At 37.7% G+C, this 25,142-nt stretch overlaps 2 long non-coding RNA genes and 1 pseudogene across 5 annotated transcripts; 1 reads left to right on the top strand and 2 right to left on the bottom strand.

The window, feature by feature from the left end:
* Positions 1-160: 160 nt before the first annotated feature.
* On the top strand, positions 161-20,758 carry LOC141614339 (omega-amidase, chloroplastic-like; annotated as a pseudogene).
* LOC141612060 (uncharacterized) lies at positions 8,132-14,783 on the bottom strand. 4 transcript variants are annotated; one of them, XR_012528960.1, is made up of 8 exons: positions 13,572-14,783; positions 13,022-13,086; positions 12,739-12,854; positions 12,391-12,503; positions 12,213-12,290; positions 11,844-11,939; positions 11,507-11,723; positions 9,562-9,890 (listed from the first exon to the last, which is right to left on the bottom strand). It is a non-coding gene; the product is annotated as an uncharacterized LOC141612060 (long non-coding RNA). The 4 variants fall into 4 exon arrangements; XR_012528959.1 differs by lacking the exons at positions 12,391-12,503; positions 13,022-13,086; positions 13,572-14,783 and adding an exon at positions 8,132-8,366 and having other exon boundaries at positions 9,840-9,890; positions 12,739-12,841; XR_012528962.1 differs by lacking the exons at positions 9,562-9,890; positions 12,391-12,503; positions 13,022-13,086; positions 13,572-14,783 and adding an exon at positions 8,132-8,366 and having other exon boundaries at positions 12,739-12,841.
* LOC141612061 (uncharacterized) lies at positions 14,978-15,457 on the bottom strand. The gene is made up of 3 exons (XR_012528963.1): positions 15,402-15,457; positions 15,223-15,293; positions 14,978-15,119 (listed from the first exon to the last, which is right to left on the bottom strand). It is a non-coding gene; the product is annotated as an uncharacterized LOC141612061 (long non-coding RNA).
* Positions 20,759-25,142: the final 4,384 nt, after the last annotated feature.

Here is a 25,142-nt window from a genome sequence, read left to right as displayed (position 1 = left end):
CGGCGTTAGACGATTACCACCACGGTCGTGCCGATATACTTTTCAAGTCCAGTGGCTTCCATACCACGGCGCTGCAATTCCGTGTTTTTCATTGTTACGAATTACTCCCTCCTATTCTCTAACATCTTCCACATTTTCTAAAACGGCAAATTCACTATGATCTTCCACTTTCCTTATTTGTCTATCTTTTGTGGTTATAATAACTTATGACCCCACATTTTCTCTCTTACTTTCATTTACATCCACATATCATCATCCCACTAAATTCTACTCAAAAACAAATGTGAAAGAACATAGAGAATCAGAGGGAGTATCTTTCCAACGTTTCAATCCTGAAAAAGCTAGGGTTCCTCCTGTTATTCAATTGCCTACCCCTCCCATCACCAAGGTAACTTCTTTTGCTTTTCTGATTTGCTTTGAATTTAATCGTACTAACTTCATTTCAAATTTAGCGTCCACTATTAATTTGATTCTGAACTTTGATCATTAATTTATCCGTATACTTGTATATTTATATTGCGGATTTGTTGCATTTGATTTATCGAATGATTGTATCAAGTGGTATACTAGTACCCTGTTTGGATGGAGGGTAGAGATAGAGAAAGGGGATGATTTTGCTTGTTGGGATGGTAAATTTGATAGGAAGAAATGTCTCATGAAATTCAAATTAAAATCTCCCCAACATACTTAAAGATTTGGTTGATTGGAACAACTATTTTCATACCCCGCTGTCTCAATCATTTGTTTTAGTTTTTTTTTTTTCTTTGTGGAGATTTTTAATCAAAGGTGAACAAATGAGTGAGTAGAGTAAACAAAAGAGTGAGACGATATAAATATTTTGTTTTTAAAATGTTGCAACCATTGTATATGGTGATAAAATAATCATCAAAGTTGACTACCAAAGTCGAATGAGAGTTATGGGACAATATAAATGCGATGTAGGGAGTCCCATTTGAATTACATAGGATAATTGGTCACGTTGGGGGTGTTTAATTAATCATGTTAAATGATTGTATGTCGAATGATTGTATGAAGTGGTATACCATTACGCTGTCTTTGGATGGAGGATAGAGAAAGAAAAAGGGGATAATTGTCCATGTTTGGATGGTAAATTTGATGAGAAGAAATGTCTCATGCGATTCGAACTTAGGCCCTGTTTGGATACCAAAATAGGAGGGAAAGGGAGGGGAGGGGAGGGGACGGGGAAGGAGGGAAGGGAAAGGGAGGGGGAATGAGGCGTGGGTGTTTTACTGTTTGGATACAAGAGGGATTTTGTTTTGGCTTAGAGGAGGGAAATTGGATGCGTCCAAATCCCTCCCCCCTTATTTGCTATCCAAACAAGGGATTTTAAATCCCCTACTCTCCCTCTCTTTCCTTTCCCTCCAAACCCCTCCATCCAAACACGCCCTTAAAGATTTGATAGGAAAACGTCTTGATTACTTTCTTTTTCCTCCTACTTTTACTTCAAAACACAGCTTTAGAGCTGGTAAATAGGTTGTGTCGAGTTTGTGTTCCAATTAAAAATAAATAACTTAGTTTTTGTTTTACTGAACAGTTTAGTTGACTGCATTGAGAATTTATGAAGGCCGCCTTTGATTGGTTGCTTTTTGTTATGCCTCTTACAAACTTGTAACTTATGGTACTTAGAGGTTTACTTTCTTGCTTGTTATGTTTGTTGGCCAGTTTAAGATTGCGCTTTGCCAGCTTTCGGTGACAGCAGACAAAAAGAGGAACATTGATCATGCGAGAAAGGCTATTGAGGATGCCGCCCAAAAGGGTGCAAAACTTGTTGTTTTGCCTGTAAGTCAAGTGAACAATGTTATTATTATTTTTTTTTCCTTTTCGAGTATGTTATAGTGTTATGAGGGAGGGTCACTCTCATATCAATATAATATAAGGTCAATCCATTTAAATAAATCTCGACCTATACATCCATCAACCCATAGCAAAGGTCAATCATGTTGGTCTTATCATGAGACTGTCTCATATGAGAATCTGTGTTAATCTTGTGAGGAGTTGAAGTTGCATTTAGTTCAATCAAGACAAATTCAGTTAATTTAATTTTTGAGCTATAAAGAAACTGCAGCTCAACTCTTTCTCTCTCTCATGTAAAAACATTGTTAAGACTTGGTGATTGAAAGGTTGGCATGAACACATTCATCATAGATCCCAATTGCAATCCCTTTTCATTTTAGCTGTTCTTCTTCAACTTTTAAAACGTAATTCTAACAAACACAAGAAACTTTAATACATGAAGATTCCATCAAAGGTTTTAATGGTACTGGACTGGGGCGGTATTTATATCATAAAATTATTATTCAAGAAAGATCTGGCATTGTTGCAATTTTTGTTGTTTCAGGAAATATGGAACAGTCCATATTCAAATGATAGCTTCCCAGTTAATGCTGAAGATATTGATGCTGGTGGGGATGCGTCTCCTTCAACAGCTATGCTCTCTGAAGTCGCTGGTGCCTTGAAGATAACAATAGTTGGGGGCTCCATCCCTGAACGCTCTGGGGACCGCTTGTATAATACATAATGTGTCTTTAACTCTGAAGGAAACTTACTTGCTAAACACAGGAAGGTACAATTTGAAGCGTAACCCTGGTTTTAGTTTTGTTAATTTGTTAAAGCCGTTTATTTTTCAGTGCTTGACCTTGCTTTGAACCTGTTACCTTTCTGGCTGCAGATACACCTATTTGATATTGATATTCCAGGAAAGATTACATTTACGGAATCACAAACCCTTACAGCTGGAGAGACTCCTACAGTTGTTGACACAGGTTTGTTGTTGAACAAATCCTTGCTGTGAGACTTTCAATGTGCATGAAGAAGTACAAAATAAAATTTTGGTTTATAGTACTCATTGGTAGTATTCTTTGGCTTTGAAGTTTGATGGAACAAGGCCAAATGACTCACTAAAATGTGTGTGCGTATCTTATTGTGAAGCAACAGTCCGTTTACCTAATTCTCGATGTATGTTTTTCTTCCCAAAATCATCTTTTTCAACACCAGACGAAATTGTGTGCATTTGACCCCCTTACTTCATATTGATTATCGAGGTTACTTTTGTGGTTGTAGTGTTTAGTGGTCGGTCGTCTCACTTTCCGAGTTTGTCTAACTCTCCCTTTCCCTTCTTGTTGTGGGATCATGTGTGAAGGCATTAGGATAATTATAATAGGGAGCCTTCATGGGCAGTGATGGATCTTGAAAGATTTCTAAAGGAGGGCGGAGTATGTATAACAATGTACTTGTCAATTTATCTCTCAGAAAAAAAAAACAATTAATTCATTATTTCCAATCTATGACTTTAAACATTAATTAATACTCCGCTATTCTCAGAATTTCTATAAGTTCAGGTTTCCTCTTAAACAACCCTCCATGCTGCATTCTCAGAATTTCTAACTCCATTGATTTCCTTACTGAGTCAGTTCAACCAAATTTTAACAATTCTAAACCCAAAATCAGAAATCAAAATATGAACCATTTACCCCACAACCAAAATATTGACCTTATCTAAAAAAATCTAGTTGTCAATTCTTAATTGTTTAGGTAAGTGTAATGCCAAATTAGAACATTGGCCTAACTAAATTGCAAACATCAATGAACAAGCATTTTCCATCAAAATTTAGTAACTTAATCTAAAAGGCCTTGATTTTCAACCCCAAGTTCAAATATAACCAAATGCATAAATCAAACTAAAATAAATCCCTAACTGCATTTAAAAAACCAACCAAACCAACTATAGTTTAATAATAATCAAAATGACATGTTTGACAGACATTTAAATTTAAAAATGTAGAAAAGAAGGAAACTTTACTTATAAATCACTAACCTTAGATTGTCTATTTGTCATTACTTTTATATGAGATCTTTGCTTTGTATACATTATAAGATGAGATTTTCCTAATAACATAAGTTTAGATCGTGTGGAGAATGATAGGAATAGAAATGGTGAGGAAAACATGGCGAGGGAGGAAGAAATGGGAGACTGAAGGAGTAAAAGAGTGGACTTTTGTGGGTAGGGTATAATGAAGGAGACAATGGGATAATTGGGAAAAGTTTACTTATCAAAGTTAGGTCAACTTATCGCACATATAGTCAGAGTTTCTCTTTAAGGGAGGTAGGTTCGAAAATGGAACAATTGATGTAAACTTGGGATTAAAATGGGAAGACTTAATATTGGGATTAATAACAGAAGGCATGTGAAACTTCGGATTATTATGGGCAAATTTTCCTTAATTTTAATCTAGACATGCAATAAACTACTCCATCATGGGATCAAGTTTCTTAATTTTGAAGATTCATTTTTTTTAAAGCAACTTAAGGGAAATTTCAAAAATAAGAATATTATTATGAAAGAGAGTAGTTTTATTTATTTATTATAATGAAACTATTGTCCACAAATCTGTAATGTTGCTTCAGAAATGAAGCAGCTCCCTTGTTAAGTTCCGAGCAAAATTTATTGTTGATTAGCTACTGGAGTACACTTGGGATGCTATTTGAAAGACTCCTTTTGATGGAGGGGATGGTAAATAATTAACTGATTTATTTTTTTTTTTCCAAAATTTGTGTTCGGAGGATGAGAAGAGATAAAGGTACTGGCACTTGGCAGCTGTTATCCTATCATTTGTATATTTAAATTATATATAGTGGCCTAAGTAGGAGAAAAACCTACGCTCTAAGATTCCTAGTCTCCTTGATTAGGCTAAATGACCAATAGTTAAAGTGCGCACAGAATCACGTCGGATATTTAATAACTTGGAAAGTGTTCGTAGTTTTAGGGGCTTTATTTGTCTGTCTCTTACCAATGTTATGATTTTTGTTGCGTGTCTGGAGGCCAACCAGTCATTTCCTTTAATTTTACAGCACATCACTGTAAATTATTATGGTTTGGGCCAGGGTTACCGGATTCGCTTGGGTACCCTACGAATCGTGAATCGTTAAGAGCGAATTCTATCATGTTGCTTAATAAAAATACACATAGCACACCTTCTGTAAGAGCGAATCGCGAATCAGTAAGGGCGTATTCATAGCGAATCTGGTAACCATGGTTTGGGCCAATACCCGGGGGGCCTGGCCCCGCTCCACTTGGTTTACAATCAGCAACTGAAGGGTGTTGGTAACACATCAGTATGAAATCACTTTTTTTTTTTTTTTTTGATGACACAAGTCATCCGCAATGGGCAAAAATCATCTCCCCATTTCTCTTCTCTTTCCTCAATTTTGGGAACCTCATTGTTGCACCAACCTCCCCATAAGTTGAGGTTCCACTGTTTTTAGGGGAGGTTCCCAAATAAAAACAAGAGCAATATGTGTTTCTTTTGGGGAGGTGCTCATATTTTTGTATGTGAATTAATATTGTTGGGGAACCCCATTGTTGCATAGATGTAGTTATAAATTGGGGAGGGTAGATGAAAAAGTTAGTGGAAAATGAGGTAGACGAATTAGAGCAAGATAGATAAAATATGAGGAACATCACCATTGCGGATGCTTAGTCTTCAGCTTATCTGAAATTTACTTATCATTTTCTGGATTCCTGGTAAATCTGAACACTCAGCCGAATAGCGACACTGCCGCAACTGTTGTATCTTGATTCTTGAGTGTCTTCTATGATGCAAGCTTGTTGAATTGCGTTGATTGATTTATTGATAATGTTTAATATGCTCTGCAGAAGTAGGGCGTATTGGTATTGGCATCTGTTATGACATTCAGTTTCAGGAACTGGCTATGTTATATTCTGCAAGAGGTATTATCTAAATACTCAGTTGTTCTTTGATCTTTTTTAATTCTGGCTTTCTACGCATGTTTTTCTATCTTTAGAATTTCCTTCTTATAATTTTGGTGATTAGCTGGTTACCTGTGGTATTACTTAGAGGCGGTGTTTAATATTTAACTGCTAGTACTTCATCGTAGAGTATTTTTATGGTTAAGATCGTGTTTCGTTTGTGAAAATTATTATGAGACTCGAAACATATTCATATGCTGGTTATTCTGCATCAGGTGCTCACCTATTGTGTTATCCTGGGGCATTTAACATGACTACTGGGCCACTGCACTGGGAATTGGTCCAAAGGGCAAGGTTTGTGAATTAAATATGTTATTCCTTACGCATGTCATTCTTCTTTCCATACAGCTTATCTCTGAAATGAAATTTGGCGACTGTGCCATGATATTAAGTCAAAGGCACGAAACCAAAAACACGACTGTTTAAAGTTCACCACATTTGAGGCCATATGGGCAGGTGGCCACAGCCGCATTTAGCAAGACTAGGCCATGGGGCCGATATTGAAACAAAGATATAAACTGGTAGCAAAAAAAAGGATGATTGGTCTAATGTTTTTGGAGTCTTAGATATGATGGTGTTGGTGATTAACGTGGTTTTTTAATGAGTATTGGTGGTGAAGTGCTGGTTATAGTTAGTGGCAATGTGGGAGGAGATAATGAACAGAAAGACGGTGCATTGGAATGATCATATTGTTTATGCACATAAGGAACTTAATTCAGAGTTACAGGGAGTAGAAAACTAGATTAGGTACTCCATCCTTCTTTGCAATTGGGTTGGATGGATGAGAGATTTGATGTTCTGTTCAGTAAGATTTACATGACGACTTTTGGTTTGTTCAAGTTTTCCATAAATGTTACGTTACAAGAATTTGTTCTTGTAGATTACTACCTTTATCCAACTTTAGTGTTCTCATTACTTTGTTGAACTGATGCCAACGTTGACCATTTTTTAAAACTATGTGCATGCATCGAAAATTTGTCACGTTTATATCAAAACAGCCATCTTCATAGTATCATTTTAAGAGGTGTTAAATGTTGTGTGTTGTAAGAAGATTTTGTTTCAAGTCGATGTCCTTTGACAATCAAATTCAAATGAGGACAATATAAACGACGTTGAGTTAGTTACATCTCCCGTTGGCTCCTTAAACATCTGTGGTTTATCAAAGTTGCATGCTTATTGGTTCAGTGTCTCGCAGAGTGAGCTCTTCCTCTCATGTTTCTTCAGTGGTTTTCTAATTGAGAAATTATTTTCCTGGCGTTTCTTTTGCAGGGCTGTAGATAATCAGGTAAGAGGCCTGGATTTTATATGTAAAAAACTGATACTTACTCTTGGCATAAATTTTCATGTTGATGATATGACCGTGTGATGGGCTACATCCTTTTTTGTATAGTTCCATAGAAGTGAATGGATGAAGTGGAATATCACCCTCTAAGTCTTTAAGGGCATAAGACCTGTCAAGATGTTGCCAAATCCAGCATGAATGGACTTGGTACATAAATTGGTCTTTAATAAACTTGGCTTTGTTTACCCGAAAAGTTTTGAAATTTGTTCTAACTAGTTGTTGCTCCGCGCCCTATCGGGCGCGGTGCCCCAATTCGGTGAATCGTTTATATTACCGCATTAGTGGATATCGTAGGGATAATTGTTTTTTGTGATCGATACTTGTGTAGTGCTTATTACGATGATTCGCATAATCTAAAAATAATTCTAACTTATATATTTTTCGGAACATCAAATATCATCTGAAACATTTCCTAACTTATAAGTACGCACATGATTTACTGTGTAATTTTTTCACTTAGAACTCGTAATTTGGGGCGATGATAAACATTTGGCTCTATTGTAAAGGTTTTGCACTTTGGCCTGTTTACTCGGAATGTATATTTAAGTCGTAAGTGCTTTAAGTATCAAGCATAGACCATGGACCTCTTTTCCTTTTTCCTCCCTGCATATTTAGGCAAAATAATACTAAGATGATGTTCAAGCTGTAAATGCATGTAATCAATTAACTATAGTGCTTTAACAGAACAATCACAACTAATCCCAACACCGGGGCTATTCTAGATGGGTTAAGCTATATGCTTTTGGCCCTAATTGAAGATTACTGCGCTACTTGAAGATTTGGTTTTCATTTTTGGTCCTTTTCTCCTCCGTTGTAAATGGTCATTGTTACCTTATGAAAAATACTTGAAACGTTACAAGAGCCCTCACAATCCTAAAAATCACCGGCACTGCATTCCTGAAGACTTGTTTTGATACAAAATTTCGGACTGGCAAAGAGAGGGATACCTTTAAAACTCTTTCGCAGCATTGAAAAAGCGAGTATTCCAGAAACAAGGTTCATAGTAATACATAGAGAAGCTGTTTGGAAAATTAAAGGTATGTCATACAAAGGTTGCGTATATTCTCAAAAACACATAAAGCATCCTTATCTAAATGTTCTGGAAAATAAACTTTATTCAGGATGCAAATTCCATCAAAATCGATACAAGATTTAACAAGCAGAACATTTAGGTTTAAACAGGTAGGCCAGTAGTATTATGCTTGCATTACGAACACGGTTCCATAGTAGGTGAACCTGCAGCAAAGAACAATGTAAGTTTAAAGCTCAAAAGAAAGCCAATGATAACATGTAACTGCTCTTATCAGATACCCTATGAGAATCATTTATGTTCTTCCTTGATTCCCTTAACTTACTGCCCAATTATTAATTTTGGTCGCAAAACTTTACACCCGCAACAGGTATTACAGAAGGGACATTCAAGACCATGTGATGTCCGTAATTAACTTTCCCACTCACTATCCTGCAACTTGAAAGTGAAGACTAATGCAAATTCAAGAACTCAGCCAACCTATTTGATGCATATATGCATTTCAGTTCAATATCACTAATTCTTGGGACAGCAAGGAGACCAGAATCAAATCAATATATTTATTAACTAATGATGATAAGCATCAAATGGGAGAAAATTATCACTACACATTAGTCGAATGGTACTTGGTAACTTGGATAGCAAATTGGATATGCTTTATATGATAACATTATTGACAATACATAACATTCCAGTTGCACACAATCAAAAGTAAATCTAAATGAAAAAATGGAACATAAATATGAGGCAGAGAGAAAAGGAACATTGGTCATCTTCCGTTAAGATGATTCAACGACAAGTTGAGGTGCTCTAGTCGAATCAATCGATTACAACTTCTTGGTATTTCTCCATTAAAAGAGTTTATTGTTCAGCAAAGGCATGAATAAACCTCGAGGAAAATTGGTTAGCTCCGAGTCCAACTCGTTCCTCCTAAGTCCAGTACTTTAAACCCACTTAAGCTACCTAGAGCAGGCAATAACCCCGAAATCTTGTTGTTTGACAGTATAAGGGTATTGAGTGTGTATTTTGCCAATTGAATCTGGAAATGGCCCTTTCAACTGATTATTTGACAAGCTTAGAATCGAAAGCTCCGACAGGGACGCAAACAAACTTAGCACTTCGTCTATACTAATCTAACATCAAACTTCTAGCAACAAGACGATTTCAATAAGCTAATGTAAGGAACACAAAAATAGCCGAGTCAAATTGTCATTCTCACCACTACAACTTCTTCCAACATATTTAATCACCTATATATTATTTCATCTATAAAATTACAAATAACCACCACGTATTTGCGTATTTTTACAAATAAACACCACGTATTTACATTTTTACAAATAACCCCCAAACTTTTGTGTATACCGTATATAATTAGCGATTTATGCCCCGAACTTGGAAGGGTAATTTGGGTATTTGACATAAATAGCTAATTAATGAGTCGGAAAATAAGAAAAACAAGTCTCGGGGCATATATACGGTGGTGATTTGTATACGGTATACACAAAAGTTTGGGGGTTATTTGTAAAAATGTAAATACGTGGTGGTTATTTGTAAAAATACGCAAATACGTGGTGGTTATTTGTAATTTTTCCTAATTTTAATATCAAACTCCTAACAAAAAGACGATTTCAATCTGCTAATGTAACCACAAGAAAATAGATTCAAATTCGTCATACCTCGGCCTAAGTAGCAATCTCACCGCGGACAGCATATTCACATTTCAACACCTAGAGATAAAATCATAGCTAAAGTAAAAAAACTTGTCCGCTATAAATAACAGCTGAATTTCATCACAGCAAAAGCTCTAAAGTTCTCATGTTTTTAGTTGCAAACTAAATACAAGCACACACTAAGCTAATTTCCAAACCATCAAATGGCCAACATCAAACCAATACAACACCCTAGTCCATAAAAGGTCCACAGCAAATATTCCCGCCTTTTCACTAAAACGTATTTTAACAGAAGTTCTCAAATAATTGAGACGGAATCTTAAAAAAAAAAAGAATCACAAAACTATATACAAACCCTGCCAGCTAAAAAACTACAACATTGCTCGGAGAGTTGGAGTTTAAAGTCCAATGTCTAAGGCAGATGCTCCAAAAACTGACTGCCTAATTCTGATACGACAAAAATCAAATCACAGTATCCTATAATAAAACCTTATCTAAGAGAGTTGTTCATAAATCAAATCATTTAATAACATAAGAGATTAACAGTATATTTAAGTTGCAAAATACTGGTTCAATGACCAATGATAATTAGGAGTACTTAAAGCTGCAGCAATGACAGCCCCAAAAAAACCAATTAAAATTAACAACATCCAGCATAACAGTACAAACAATAATACGCAAGATAATCATCACCCAGCAACTTAATTACGAGTACTTAAAGTTGCAGCAGTGACCTATCTCCACGACCCAATGACGAAAGCCACTTCAAAAATATCAGTTGTTTGCGACATCAATGGCTCCCCAAATGACGAAAACAACTTTAATCATCACCCATATATGAGATGTTGGTGAAGCATACAAAGCGTCACTATGGAGGTATCATTGATTAGCTGTTTACTAATTCATGACCTATCGCTACCACCCAAAGCAACAATGCCAAATCACATAACTCCGTTGATAGATACCCAAACATAACACCATAGAAACACCCTGACCCCAAATCCTACAACCAACATCGTGCTAAAAAAACCCAGTGCTGCACATTCCACACTCTACTTTACAACTCTCTGGAACTGTAACATCGTAATCATACTGTAATCATTCTGATAAAGTACAACAAATAATTCCGCCAAAACAATAAACTAACATTGCTACACTACCAATAAAACATGGGAGTCGGGGATAATAGAGGTCGAAGAAATATTTTTTACCATCTAACAACATGAAGGCAAGTTCACAGTCTAAGATTCCCTATTTCTTTTTCGATTTAATATTACGAAACAACATTAAATTTGTATCCTAATTCCTACTGCTTCTAGCATAGCATTTTACCATCATCCAACAATAAAAACAACACATGGGTAAGATGTCGTACATCCAACCCCTAACCTCCCAATCGGCCACTAAACGTAAGAAGCATTTCCAGATAATTGGCAAAAATTGCCAAGTAGCATCCCACAATTTGATGCCAAAACATAATAAAACAATAAATTCAAAAGGGGTTAATGTTGCTTAAGACCGTCTTAAGCTTACAATACAGTCATTTCAGCTAGCATTCAATGTACCACATCACATAAAAAGAAGCCTTGTTAAGCTTAAGACGGTCTGTACTAATATTTTATACGGTGACATCAGAACTAAACCAACAAAGATACACACTTCAGTTTATTTACCTCCTTAATGTCCCTTTCGGTGAGGCTGCCCCTTTGAGAATCACCTATTAATCACCAATTTAACTTGATAAATCCAACCTTTTCCTTGTCGCCGTCTCGAATAGCCACTCATTTGAATAGCTACCCTAAGAGGTGATTCTCCAATTTAACCTGATAAATCCAACCTTTTCCTTGTCGCCGTCTCGAATAGCCACCCATTTGAATAGCTACCCTAAAACTAAACAACAATGTAAATAGATTAAATTAATAAAACATGATATAAAAAGCCAAAAGAAGGATAAAGTGCTAAATATGAATCGAATTGAATAAACAGTACAAAAACAATCGGGAAACTCACCCCGAATAATTATCCGGAAATAGAGAGAGAAGGATAAAGTAGAAGAGAATCAACCATATGAGTCTCGAAGATGACCTCGTCAGACTGAAAATAAACCTATGTAAAAGGAGAAAGTTGGAGTTAGGATCAAAAACATAAAATTCAACAGGGTATACGGAAAATAAACCTGCCGGCAGTTAAATAAATAAATTCGAAATAACACCGTAAAAGGGAAAAGTTGGAAGTTAGAAAAACCTTGAAATTTAACAGGGTACAAAGTAATAACTAACAGAGTAAAAGGGAAAAGTTGAAGTTAGGAAAAACCTCAAAATCAGTACCAACAGAAAAAAAAAACCAACAAATTTGGCAACAGCTTGCGAGTTCACTAACTTTTTACGAGCACTTTGAGGAATTCAAGCCCCAAAAGCATTTCCACGACTCCATCCTGAGGATCGGAACTAACAAGGCCTGCACTTAAACGACAACAAAACGAACAATGATTAGGGTAAACGGACCATCAGTACACTGGTTAGCTAGATCAATACCATCATAACAAACCAAAAAATACATGTAGTAAAATGCGGCGACACGACTCTATAATTGACAGGGCTCTATTCCAGAGCAGCAAGCGATATCAAGCCACAATCAACAACATAGTCCCAACACCAAGCGTAATAACACCTGCAACAACAGATCAGGAAGACTTCTAAATCAACAACGAAAGAAGAAAATGAAGCAATTCCAGCCCCTGGAGCATTTCCACGGATCCATTCGATGGACTAACAAACCTTAAATGTAAAGGATAACATAATAACAAACAATAATGAGGGTAAACGGCAACGGAAATACATACTCAACTGAACAATCGAACAAGCTAAACAAACGGGTAAAAAATCTAGAACAAACCATAAAATACCTGTAGTAAAATGCGGCGACACGACTCTATAATTGACAGAGCTCTATTCCAGAGGTGGCAGCAAGTGATATCAAGCCACAATAAACAACATAGTCCAACAACAAGCATAATAACACCTGCAACAACAGACCAGAGACACTACTAAATCAACAACGAAAGAAGAAAATGAAGCAAATCAATAGCCAAGAATCGAATGGAGTACAATAAAAATCGAATGTACTCCGTAACTACTTTAACTTTACAAATGTACCAAAAAAGAAAGAAAGAAAAAAAAAAAACTGACCATGAAGAAAGAGTTGAGGGATTGAACAAGGCGCTTGAGCTTGTGCTTCCTCTTCTCAAGCTCAGCTGGCATGTTTCTAGGGAAGTAAAAGTTTCTGACGAATGGCATCGACTCTTTTCATTGTTTGGAAACAAAAGTACAATATACCGCATCTTTGGCATTGTTTAGGTGAGATAAAATGTACTGAACAATGCAATCTGGCAATGACTCCATTCACTCTACAGGAATGGGGTAAGGAATCAGAGTATATGCGGTATATCATTCTGTGAAACTGTTTTCAGATGACACATTATGAGAATTGAGTTGTAATTTGGTCCAAATGACGGCTACTTCAAAACAAAAGGAAACACAACGAATTTGATGAGTCATTTTTCTTTATTGGATCATAATCCTAGGCCAAGGAATCTACGGAATTCTGTTAAATCTAAAGCGACTTACATAAGCACTTCATAACAAAGAATAAGGTTCATTGTCATCACAAAAAGCACTTGTGTTTGCTTATTTTCTTTAAAATTTCAAACTACGAAATAGAGAAAACCTAAACTCATACCTTGGTCAGTCAATACTTCATAAACCGTTTTCAATTTCACCAGCCACATAATGCAGAGGAAGTAAGGTGGCTGATAGTGTCCTACAAGTTTAGTATTCTTGTTAAATTCAAGTATCCTAAATTTTTACAAAGAAAAGAAACCTTCAGATATATAATGCAGGAAGTGTACACTTACCCCCAGTAAAGCACCAGCCGTCTTATGCAAATTTCAACTTAATACTACAAGCAAACAGCAAAGACTCAATGTAGCCATTGAAAAGACCTGAAATATAAAACAAAATTTCTTAAGTAAGAATGAGATTCATTATCTTTTAGGATAACAGTTCAGGGTAATCCCATTTTCCTCGGGATTTAGGAGATAATAAGTAAGCTGTTTAGTCCTCTTCAATACTCGTGTACGTCTTTCAACATTTTCTTAGCATCTGGTAAACGTACTTAGTCAAATAATACTCTTGCTATCCACTTTGATTGCAGTTTCATTGTATCAAATATTAGTATCTGAACATAGAGGAGTTTATTGAGAACATATTAAACAATAATTATCAAAATAATGCAATGGTTCGCGGCTTACGTTGCGAGGTAACCCAACAAAAGAAAGCCAAGGACCAATCTTAGGTGGAAACACATGCTTGTACTGGTCCAACTCGATTGTCATCGACGCTTATAATACCATTATGTTCAAAAAAGAACATTCATACTTGTACCTGCGGAATGAATCTTCAGATATTAGACTGTTAATTGGCAGAGTAAAAGACTGACTAACTGAATCTTCTATCAGCTAAAAACGGCTCATTACGCATGTACTGATGATCCCACACACTCAGAAATTGTGTCATATGCAAGCTTCATAAAATTTACTACAGCTAATGCGGTTCATTCTGATGCAACAATTATTTCTTATTTCAGTGTGAGGTTGTCTCATAAGCTGGTGTAGGTCCTATAGGTAATGTGGCCGTCATGCTACAGCTAATTAGAAATTTATTAGAGTATATCAATTGTGTAATAGGTAAGAGGACAAAAAACTATTGAAGAGAAATCGAAAAAGAAGTCAAATTTCGACATCACATGTGATGCACCAAGTGAAAGTGAATGACTGCCAATAAAAATGAAAAAGAGAAATATAAATAGAACAGATTAGTACTAATAGAGTAATACATAACTGAAAGAAGACCTAAAGAAAAGATGAAAAAGAGAGAGATGATAAACAACAACAGGAGATGGGAATTGAAGAATATGAAGCTGCGATTGATGCGCGGCGGAATGAGAAGAGTTTTTTGAAGGTGAAGACGTGAAGTAGGCGTCAAGAGCTTGTGAACTTGATCAACAAAATGACAATCAAGAAAGATGAGGGGAAATTGTATAACGGTTTATTTGGCTAAAGTGTAATGAGTATAGAGCAAAAACCTCAAAATGAAAGACAGAGAAACCTAAATTGATGAGAAATAGTAGTCACGAAATACCTGAATTTGGGAAAGTAATCGCCGTGTGAGGATCAAGATGAGCAAATGAGCGTGATTATGAATTAATTAAATGACCCAAGCGAAAAATCTACAACTGGCCCCAGGAAAGAAATTTAATCAGGTATAGAGTATAACTAACATCGAACGCAACAATCTGGAAACAATTGACTTCTAATTGACGCGGATACTACCTTTAAGGCATCACGAGATAGACATGTGTCAAACGTTTTAGCATTCCACCAGAATCCAGAACATACTCGAACTTCAACAAATCCAAAAACAAAACAACAATCACAAATTCGAAAACCTAAAAGCAACATAAGAAAAACAGCCAAATTAAAATGTGAATCAAAAGAGCAAGGGAGGTTACCAGTAGCAGGCGGAGCGGAAAAATGAGAAAGTCATAACTTTCCTCCAAAGTGAAGTCTATAATTAAAACTGAAAGTTAATAAACAAGTGGATTTAATCCTTATATATACAACAAACACATCTCAACCTCCAAATCATCTGATGCTTTGAAAAATCGATAAAAATGAAGACAGAGATCAGGAACGAGAATGAGAACAGTAATAAATCTCACCCCAGGGCCTTCACCAAATGAGAACAGTAATAATCAAAGCAATAATAACAATAATAATAAGAATAACCCTAATCGGCAACAAACACACAAAAAATGAGAAAGATGAGTTCACCAGTTCTAAGATATTCGGAGATCGGAGCTAAAATCATGGTTGTTCCCGCCGTTGTCATCCAGAAGCAGCATCGTCATCGCCATCGCCATCACATCAACTCCTTATCGTCATCACCATGACACCAAGTGATTAAACAAGGATACCAATTGATCACCCTAATTTCGACCGCATACATGATTTGCCCGATATGAAAATCGATCATATGACAATAAAGGGGATAAGAAAGAAATTGTACTTAAACTGAAACTAATACGAAACTGAAACTAACAAAGATGGAGAAATGAATTACCATGTGATGAGGGAGATAAGCTGAGAGTAGAAAGTGGTATATGGGTCTAGGGAAGGAGTGGTCTAGCAAGAAAGATGGAAAGGTATAATGAAAGGCAGAGAATAAAAGAGGGTAAATGGAAGGTCGGGATTTAGAGGCAGAGAGCAAGGGCTGGGATTGGAAGGGCGCTATTCATTGCTACAGTAACATTAAGTTTGCTCTTTTTAAAGTGTAAGGATTAAATAAGGAATCAAATTAATAAAAAAATTGTATACACTTCCCTACCAACCTGTGATGCTCGGACTCTCTTCACCTGACCCTGAGGATCCGGTGGACAGGATCCGGACACGGATCCGGACATGGATCCTTGACGGATCCTTCTATGAGAAATCGGTGTGAGAGTGTTTTGTTTTTAACTTCTGTTTTGTACAACAGCCCTATATCAAGAGTGATCTTGACATGAGTTTAATGCTGTAATAAAGTCTTCATTCATGTTAAACATGAAAAAACTACTTTTCTTTTCTTTTCTTTGACTTTTTTAACTAATAATCAATTTATTTTCAAAAAAATAAAACATTAGCCGAGTCCAAATTCAAATTATTTTCCCCGTATCCGAGTCCTTGTTTTTGAGATTTCAAGGATCGGACCCTCGGATCTGTGTCTGTGTCGGATCCTTGTATCCGAGTCCGAGCATCACAGCTACCAACAACTTTTACGCTAATTTGGGAAATCCGAATGTAGGGCTAGGGCATTAGTGAAGAACTATCTTACTTGGACTTTGTTAAAAGAGTAAAATAAAATTATCCAACTCTTTTTGGTGCAAAATACTGATTGTGTTGGCTCGAAATGGTTGTACAAGTATCATACCCAGAGGGCTAGAGGTGTGTATGAGCTGATCCATGCTTAAGATCAACTCGATCAAAATTCGTCCATCCCAAAAAATTAAAGCTTGTTGCTTGGAAAATATGAAGCTCCGATGGAGATCGACTTGATTTAAATTTTCTCATATACGGAGTATAAAAAATTTCAGAATCTTAATTCATAAAAACCAACACATAGGAAGTAACTTAATATAATATACTCCCTCCCATTTTCTACTTTCTTCCCACTTTTTCTTTTTGGCAATTTTTTTTTTCACTTCTCTTTATTTCCTTTATCGGTAATTTTTTTTTCTTACTTTTACCAAACTACCCTCAATTATCATCTCCCATAACTAGACCTGACAAAGCTGACCCGAGACCCGAAAATGACCCGAAACTCGAATTGACCCGATCCGACTCGAAACTTGATTGACCCAATGTTTACCCGACCCAAGATGACCCGACCCGAAATGACCCGACCCATAATTGACCCGAATCACCCGATCCAAAATGACTTAAAGTGACCCAAAATGACCCGAAACGACAAGTACTAAGTCAAATTAATGTTATTTACCCCAAATAGAGTTTCATTTGTTACAATCATCCCTTATAAATAGTTAAATTTACAAAATAGTACTCCAATTTCCTATTATCTTCCCTCTTCCCTTTTTCACACAAGTTTGATTATCTTCCCTCTTTCTTTTTTTTTGGCAAGTTTCATTTATTTTTTATTAATTTCCCTCTCCTAAAAAATCAACAACTTCCATTACTTTATCTATTCTTTTACAATACTTTATTCTACTTTGTTCCTTCTTTCTTCCCCTTTCTTAATTTTTGTGCCCAAAAGAAAGGGAAAGATAATAGAAAATTGGAGGGAGTATTTCGTAATCAAAATAGTACTAACTAAAGTGTTTTAGCCATTAACCCGAAAGCGACCCGACCCAAAATGACCCATAGCCGAAAGTGACCCGACAAAAGGTCACCCGAAAATGACCCGAAACCCGAAATGACCCGACCCGATCCGAAATGTATGACAAATTCGAAATGACCCGACCTTGACATGTCCCATACCCGACCCGAATGACCCATTTGCCACCTCTACCCATAACATAATAAACACCTCCACCCTCCCTTTTAGTCCCTTATCACCTATGACCACTTCCACCTTTGTGACCATCACCGCCACTTTTGCCTCTGACGTCCAATTCTCGTTCACCGACTACTCTCCTTAATCAACATCACCGCCCTCAGCCACCTTCATGTCCTGAGTATTCACTAACGACCACGACCCTCCACCATTTCACTTCCCTCCTCTTCCTCCACGTTCACAGCCGACCCCAACCCCATGAAACACCTCCCCCACTTCAAAAACCCTAGTCGCTTTTCAGGGGTGGAGGTTGGTGATTCGTGGCTAGAGCTAGCAAAAGCTGACCCGACCCGCCCGAAACCCGACCCGACACAGCCCGAAAATTGGGCGACCCGAAACCGACCTGACCCGAACCGACCCGATAACCGATAGCAGTCTCATTTTTTCCAACTCAAACACGACCTCAACCGACCCGACCCGTGATTTTCTCAACCCGATAGAAGACCCGATAATGAACTAGCTTAATAATGGTTTAAATAACACCAAATTGACATTCATCTTAATTATTTTCGCTTAAAATTAGAATTAATACACTTACCCATTATTTAAACATAAAACAACTATCTAAAACTAAATATATAAGATAAAATATATGCTGATAACCTGACCCGACACTGACCCGTTAGTGACCCAACCCGACTTGCCACCCAATGATGACCCGACCGGAAGATGACCCGACATGAACCAAACCGATCCAAATCCGTCACTGACCTGACATAACCCGATTCCGAAATGACCCGACCCGCCTTGACCCGACCCCATAACCGACCCGTGTGACCCGATTGCCACCTCTATTCGTGGCTGAGGGATGGCTTTCGTGGGATTGCGGTAAACGGAGGTAGAAGTTGTAGGTGGTCAGTGGCGTGGTGGTTAGTGGGGTCAAGAGATGGTGGACGGTTGGTGGATTGGTTAGTGGGGTTAAGGAATGTTGGGTGGTAGTGCATCACTTGGGGTGGTGGTTAGTGGTGTGGTGGTGGTTGCTGGTAGGTGGCTGTAGGAAGTTTGTGTGGATAAGAAGGCGAGAGATACGGAAGGGGTGGGGCAGGGGGCTCTGATGTGTGACATAATGAAGGGTAAACTTATCATTTTCATACTCTCCTTAAAAAAAGTGTAAAATGAAGTGGGAAGAAGTAAAATAATGGGAGGGAGTAAAATATATCATAAAAATAAATTGGAAAAAGAAAAACGATCTCATGCGTGCTTTTCGATCCATGCCTTGCTGTGTTTGAGCTCAATCGAGAGTGCTCAAGACTAGTTTTGCCAGACCTGACCTGCGTCGAGCTTTGACTGAAGTGTTAAAGGGATAAATTGGGTTGGCTTATTTTGCTTAGGACCGTAGTCATATCCATGTTTGAGCGTCAGGCACCGAGTACACAGGTTAATATGAAAGTCGATGTAACAAAGGTGAATATGACTCTCTTGTGAACATTACACCTTCGCCTCTACAACGACAAAACTGTCCTCACTTCAATGAACCCGACCTGATCCGATCCGATCCTTATTATGAATAGAATAATATCTTGAAATCTAAATTGACATGATCCAACCTGGCCATGACCTGCCCTAATCTGATCCACATCCTGAAATGACTATAATAACACACCATTACCGAACCTGAAATGACATGACCCGACTCAAACTTTAATGCCAGTACGCCTAAAATTACCCAATATGTATCCGACCCAAATGATCGGTTTGATAGATCTACGCTTATCCCGGATACGTATTCATATCGAATGAGTGCAACCTTGCCCTTGCCTAAGCAGGGTAAAAGAGTCAACTCTTCACATCCTTGCCTAGTTGCCTGTATTATGATACCGTAATGGCTTCATCAGTTGTACCATTGACAAGTGACCGCATAACTTTCAAAAGTAGCTGAGGTTGTTTACTAACTACTACTGTTATATCGATGCATGTTGTTAGCTATTTATGCAAGCTTATGATTTGTACTCTCAATGGCAGTTATATGTAGCTACTTGCTCACCTGCACGTGACACTGGTGCTGGTTATGTGGCTTGGGGTCACTCCACTCTTGTTGGACCAGTGAGTCGCTTCGTTTGTTCCTTGTGACATTTCTGTTTTTTTTTTTTTTTTTTTTTTTTTTTTTTTTTTTTTTTTTTTTCCTGTATGGAATACGTGTGAAAAACAATGCAAGATAAGTATTGTTCAAGGCCTATTTACTCCGACTCTTCTTATTTCCTTGCGTACCTGTTTCCGACACACGACGCTCGGGCATGGCTATGACTACTCGGACACCTCATTTTTAAGCCAAGTATGCATATTTTTCATGAAAATCGCAGCCTTGGACAATTGGACATGTACTCATATCGGATACTCCTAAACGAATGTGAATAACACAGTTCATGGCGTCAATGTGATTAGAAGCGGAGTTTCAAATGTCCCCTCTGACTTTAATTCTACAGTTTGGAGAAATCCTAGCTAAAGCAGATCATGTGGAAGAGATGATTATAGCTGAGATTGATTACTCATCTATCGAGCTTAGAAGGTGAATGGCACCAACCTCGATTATATTTTACTTGTTACTCCATGTATTCCGATCTATTTAAATTCTACATTTATTGTAGCAGTATCTGTAGTTTCTGATCCTTTTCCCTATATGCAGAACTAATCTTCCATTTGAGAAGCAACGCCGGGGAGATCTTTACCAGTTGATTGACGTTCAAAGACTAAAGGCAGAGGGATAACTTCAAAGAGGAAGAGAGGACTTATATGAAAAAGATAGGTTTTTTTGTCAAACACAACCTTTAAAAAACTTTTTTTTCCAAAAACCACCTTTAAAAAAAAAGTTTGTCAAACACAACCTGTCAAACACAACCTTTTGGCCAAAGTTTGATCACTGGTAATGCGGTGATTTTCAGTCAATGTTTGAAATAGCAAACATGGTCGGTTTGAGGTGTTTTTAGACTCGTTGGAAAGTTGGGAGTGTAAGCTTTCCCCCGGTTATCAATATGGTGGCAATAGGTGACTTTATATGGGGTCTATCGGTGTGTAAAGTAGGGATGGAGGAGCGAAGTGGAGGTAAATACAAATAAAAAAAAGTTAAAGTATGACTTATTCGTGAGTCAATTTACTCCTCTCGAACCACCACTTGCAAGCAACAACCACCGCAACCACCACAACTACGACCTACCTTGCACTCCCCTTTACCTACATACCAAAATTCAGACCAAATAAAGCATCATAACCTTAATAAAAATCTCACAGAAACCCCCCCGACCAAAAGGTCGTGTTTGACAAAAAATAAATTATTAAAGGTTGTGTTGGACAAACTTTTTTTTTAAAGGTGGTGTTTGGAAAAAAAAGTTTTTTAAAAGTTGTGTTTGGCAAAAAAAACCCTAAATAACCACATTGAGGAAGTAAGATTGTATTTCTCGATTAGGCGGGAATGATAATGTTAAAGATAGTAATCTAGAAAATTCTTGAAATTAATATATTCAATGTTTTTACCTAAACATGTAGAACAATCTAGGAAAATAAAGGTATAGAAAACTCGAGACAATAAATAAGAAAATGTAGTCTAGAGAAATCTAGAGAAAATTAAAGACCATCATGCTCAAGTATAAATAGGCTTGTATGCCTCTCATTTGTGTGTAGCCTCAAGCTCTAACATGGAGCTATGAAGGTCATACCACCAATATCGTCTCCCCCAATATCATGTAATATCATACACATTTAACATATAAATAAAATTATCCATGTTGAAAATATCGTGCTCACATACTTCCGCTGCCAAAATTCTAACATGGTATCAGAGCCCATGGTTGTCAAATCTGGGCGATGATATTACGATCCTACCTCATCCGTCCCATAAAAAAAAATCACAAAAAAAAACAAAAAAAAAAAATCATTTGCTTCCTATGATAGAAAAAAATACTCTTCCCACACAAAAAAACAAAAATGGGCAAAAACGCCGGAATGAATTTGTTGATGGTCATGAGCCGGAACATTTTATTCAAAGCAATAGAGTAGCAAAAACAAAAATGCTAACCCGAAATCCGGGCAGTAAAAAAAAAAAAAAAAATTGACCCGACAAAGGTAACCAAAAAAAAAAATTCGGATAGCAAAAGAGCTAATCCGAGGAGGGTAGCACACGAGGCTAACCCGAAATTAAACCAGGGAGGGTAGCACACGACAAGGGAGGGTAGCACATGGGGCTAACCCAAAATCAAACAAGGGTAGCACATGGGGCTAACCCAAAACCAAAGATTAAGCCTTTGAGTCGGATTAAGAAAGGGAGATTAGTTCTCCATGATTAGATCTAAACCCAATTTAAAAGATGAAAATATTCCCAAATTACAACTTGATTAATTAAAGTGAGTCCATTTTTGAAATAATTGTCAAAAATAAAATATTTGTCGTTTTGGGTCGGTTTTGAAAATATTTGTCAAAATGGTGTCCACGTAGGCTCGGGATTTCTAGACCTGAAACACGCCACTATTAATGGCGTGTTTGGAAACACGCCATTGGTAGTGACGTGTCTTTACAACAATTTTTTTCCTCAACTGACTGAACTTTAAAAAAAAAAAAAAAAAATTACATGAGACACGCCATAGGGGATGGCGTGTTTCCCCTCCGAAACCCGCCATTCCCAATGGCGTGTTTGTTTTAGTCCACTTTTTAATGAAGTTTCTTTCCCTACTCATTATAAACACGTCATTGGTAGTGGCGTGTTTTAGGTCCAAAAATCCCGAGCCTACGTGGACACCATTTTGACAAATATTTTCAAAAGCGACCCAAAACGACAAATATTTTATTTTTGACCATTATTTCAAAAATGAATTCAATTAAAGTGAACAAAAGATGCTTAACCTACTTGCAAACATCCTATTTATAGTCTACCGTAACCTAATAATTATGGGCTTAACAAAGGGAAGACCCGTAATACAAATCACCATGAAACCCAGATTTTTCGCACCGTGCGAGTTCTGGTGTCTGGAAACTCGCACGGTGCGAGTTTGGTCCTGGAGTGCGTCTTTCTTTCGTTCTTCCTTTGATCCTTTGGAAGGCTTTCTCGTGGTATTTCTTCAAGCTTGTTCTTGGCTCTTCCTTGGACAATTCTCTCGATCTCTTGGCTTCTTAATCTTCACTTGAAATCATGCTATATGGTGAAGCACATGGAATTGGCTAAATAACGTCAAAAACCGTCACCAAGTGCTACCAAATGAGCTCAAAATGGTGCCAAAACGTAGTAGAAATAGGAGCTCATCAAACACCCCACACTTAGCCCTTTGCTCGTCCCGAGCAAACTAGAGTAAACCTAATCACCACCTAGGCCAAGAAGTATGGGCACTCCTAATTCCCCTCTCTTCATCTCGCTCTTCCTACTTATATCATCTCTCTTCTAAGCACATGGTCACTTTCCTTCATAGCTCCAATAAGTGAGTAAGTGACCCAAATTCCACCAATTCAAACCTCTCTTCTCTCACTCCCCCTCCTTATGTCATCCCTCTTCTAAGATGATCCTAAGTCCACCAATTCATCCATTCATCCTTTCCCAAAACTCAACACATCCTCCTTATTACTCCACTTGGGTTCACACAAGGCTACCTTGGTCATCAAAGCCTCTCCTAACCTATCAATTAGGCAACCTCAAATACCTCCATTCTTCAACAATTCTATAACAACTCAACAACCAAACACAACCTCTCCAACAATGCATAATACAAGTCAACACAATCCCACACAACAAGTATGCCAAGCACTAGTAACAAAGTAAGCTTCCGAATCCCCCTCCTAGTCTTGGCACACTACTAACCTACCCATCCGGCCTTCTAGAGCTCCACCACTTATGTCACCAACTCCAAATGGAAATAGTCATGTATGTGACATGATTTCAAGGCTTCAAAGAGGTCACAAGATTTTCCAATTTTTTTTTCCTACTTCTCTCATTTTGCCTAACCGCCCTTTTGGGTTTTCGGTTTAGCTCTTTTCCTCACCTCTACTCTCGTGGCTCGCACTCTTTTCTTCATTTTGCCCGGAGCGCCCTTTCGGGTTTTCACTCCGGCCTCGGCCACTTTCCCATTTTTGCCTAGGATGCCCTTTCGGGTTTTCACCCTAGCCGGGGTTTTTTTTTTCTTTTAGTTTCATTTTTTTTTTCATTTTTTTTGAAATTAAATACAATGCATGGAATTGAATATATTACAATATATACATGATACCCACTCATGTCCACCCCACACTTAAATCTTCACTTTGTCCCCAAATTGTGAGGTGAACACCCTAAACTCACTCAAGAGTGTGAGCTTGAGGCACCTCCAAAGTCCGGAGGTTCTCCTCTTCTTCGTGATTCTCTTCTTCTTCGAAATCTAGCCATTTCGGCTCTTGTTTCCTCAACCTTAGTCTCATTATACCCTTGGTATTGGGTGGGGAATTGATGCATGAATTGAGCATTCATCGCGGCCACCATATTAAAAGTTGCGTTTGAAGTATAACGCATCTCTTCCAAATCCTCTTGATAGTGGTGGTAGCGGTTTTCGGTGATTCCCCACCGAGCATTCTCCGTTAGTTGCATTTGGGAGAGGGTAGACTCAATGTTTGAGACACGGTTGGTGATGTTGGTTTGCCATGTGTGGAAGGCCGGGTAGTTGAATTGAGGGTCCGAAAAAGGATATTGTTGTTGTTGTTGTGGCATTTGGGGTGGAGTGAAGTGGGGCTCATCATACGGGGCATTAGGCATGGGTTCATCAAATGGTGCATCATTATGAGGCATGTCACCAAAAGTCAAAGCCCCCCCCCACTTGCGGTTGCTCTCCTCCCTCATCCTCTTCCGGCTCAACTACTTGGGCTCTATCAACCCAAAGGTACACAAAGGCATCGTCGGGAGGCATGTAGAAATCTTGTGCACTCCCCCAACCCAAGGGTGAGTTAGAGGGACGGGGTAGGTACATGTAATGTTTGGAGTTTTGCCCACCCATGCACCAAATGACCAAGGGGGTGATTTTGTCAACCACCTCAATCATTTTGGCGTGCTTCAAGTAATGGTAGTCAATGCGACCACTACCATAGAGTTCATAAGCATTGGGTGGAAATGGTACACCAGTCTTTTGCACAATCAATTCGATCATGCCCCCAATAAAAATGGTCCCTTTTGGATTCTTTTGTAGTTCAAGGCAACCACTCACAA

The sequence above is a fragment of the Silene latifolia genome, chromosome 11, assembly GCF_048544455.1.
Source record: "Silene latifolia isolate original U9 population chromosome 11, ASM4854445v1, whole genome shotgun sequence".
NCBI classification, from domain to species: Eukaryota; Viridiplantae; Streptophyta; class Magnoliopsida; order Caryophyllales; family Caryophyllaceae; genus Silene; species Silene latifolia.
This window is presented reverse-complemented; position numbering and strand designations above follow the sequence as displayed.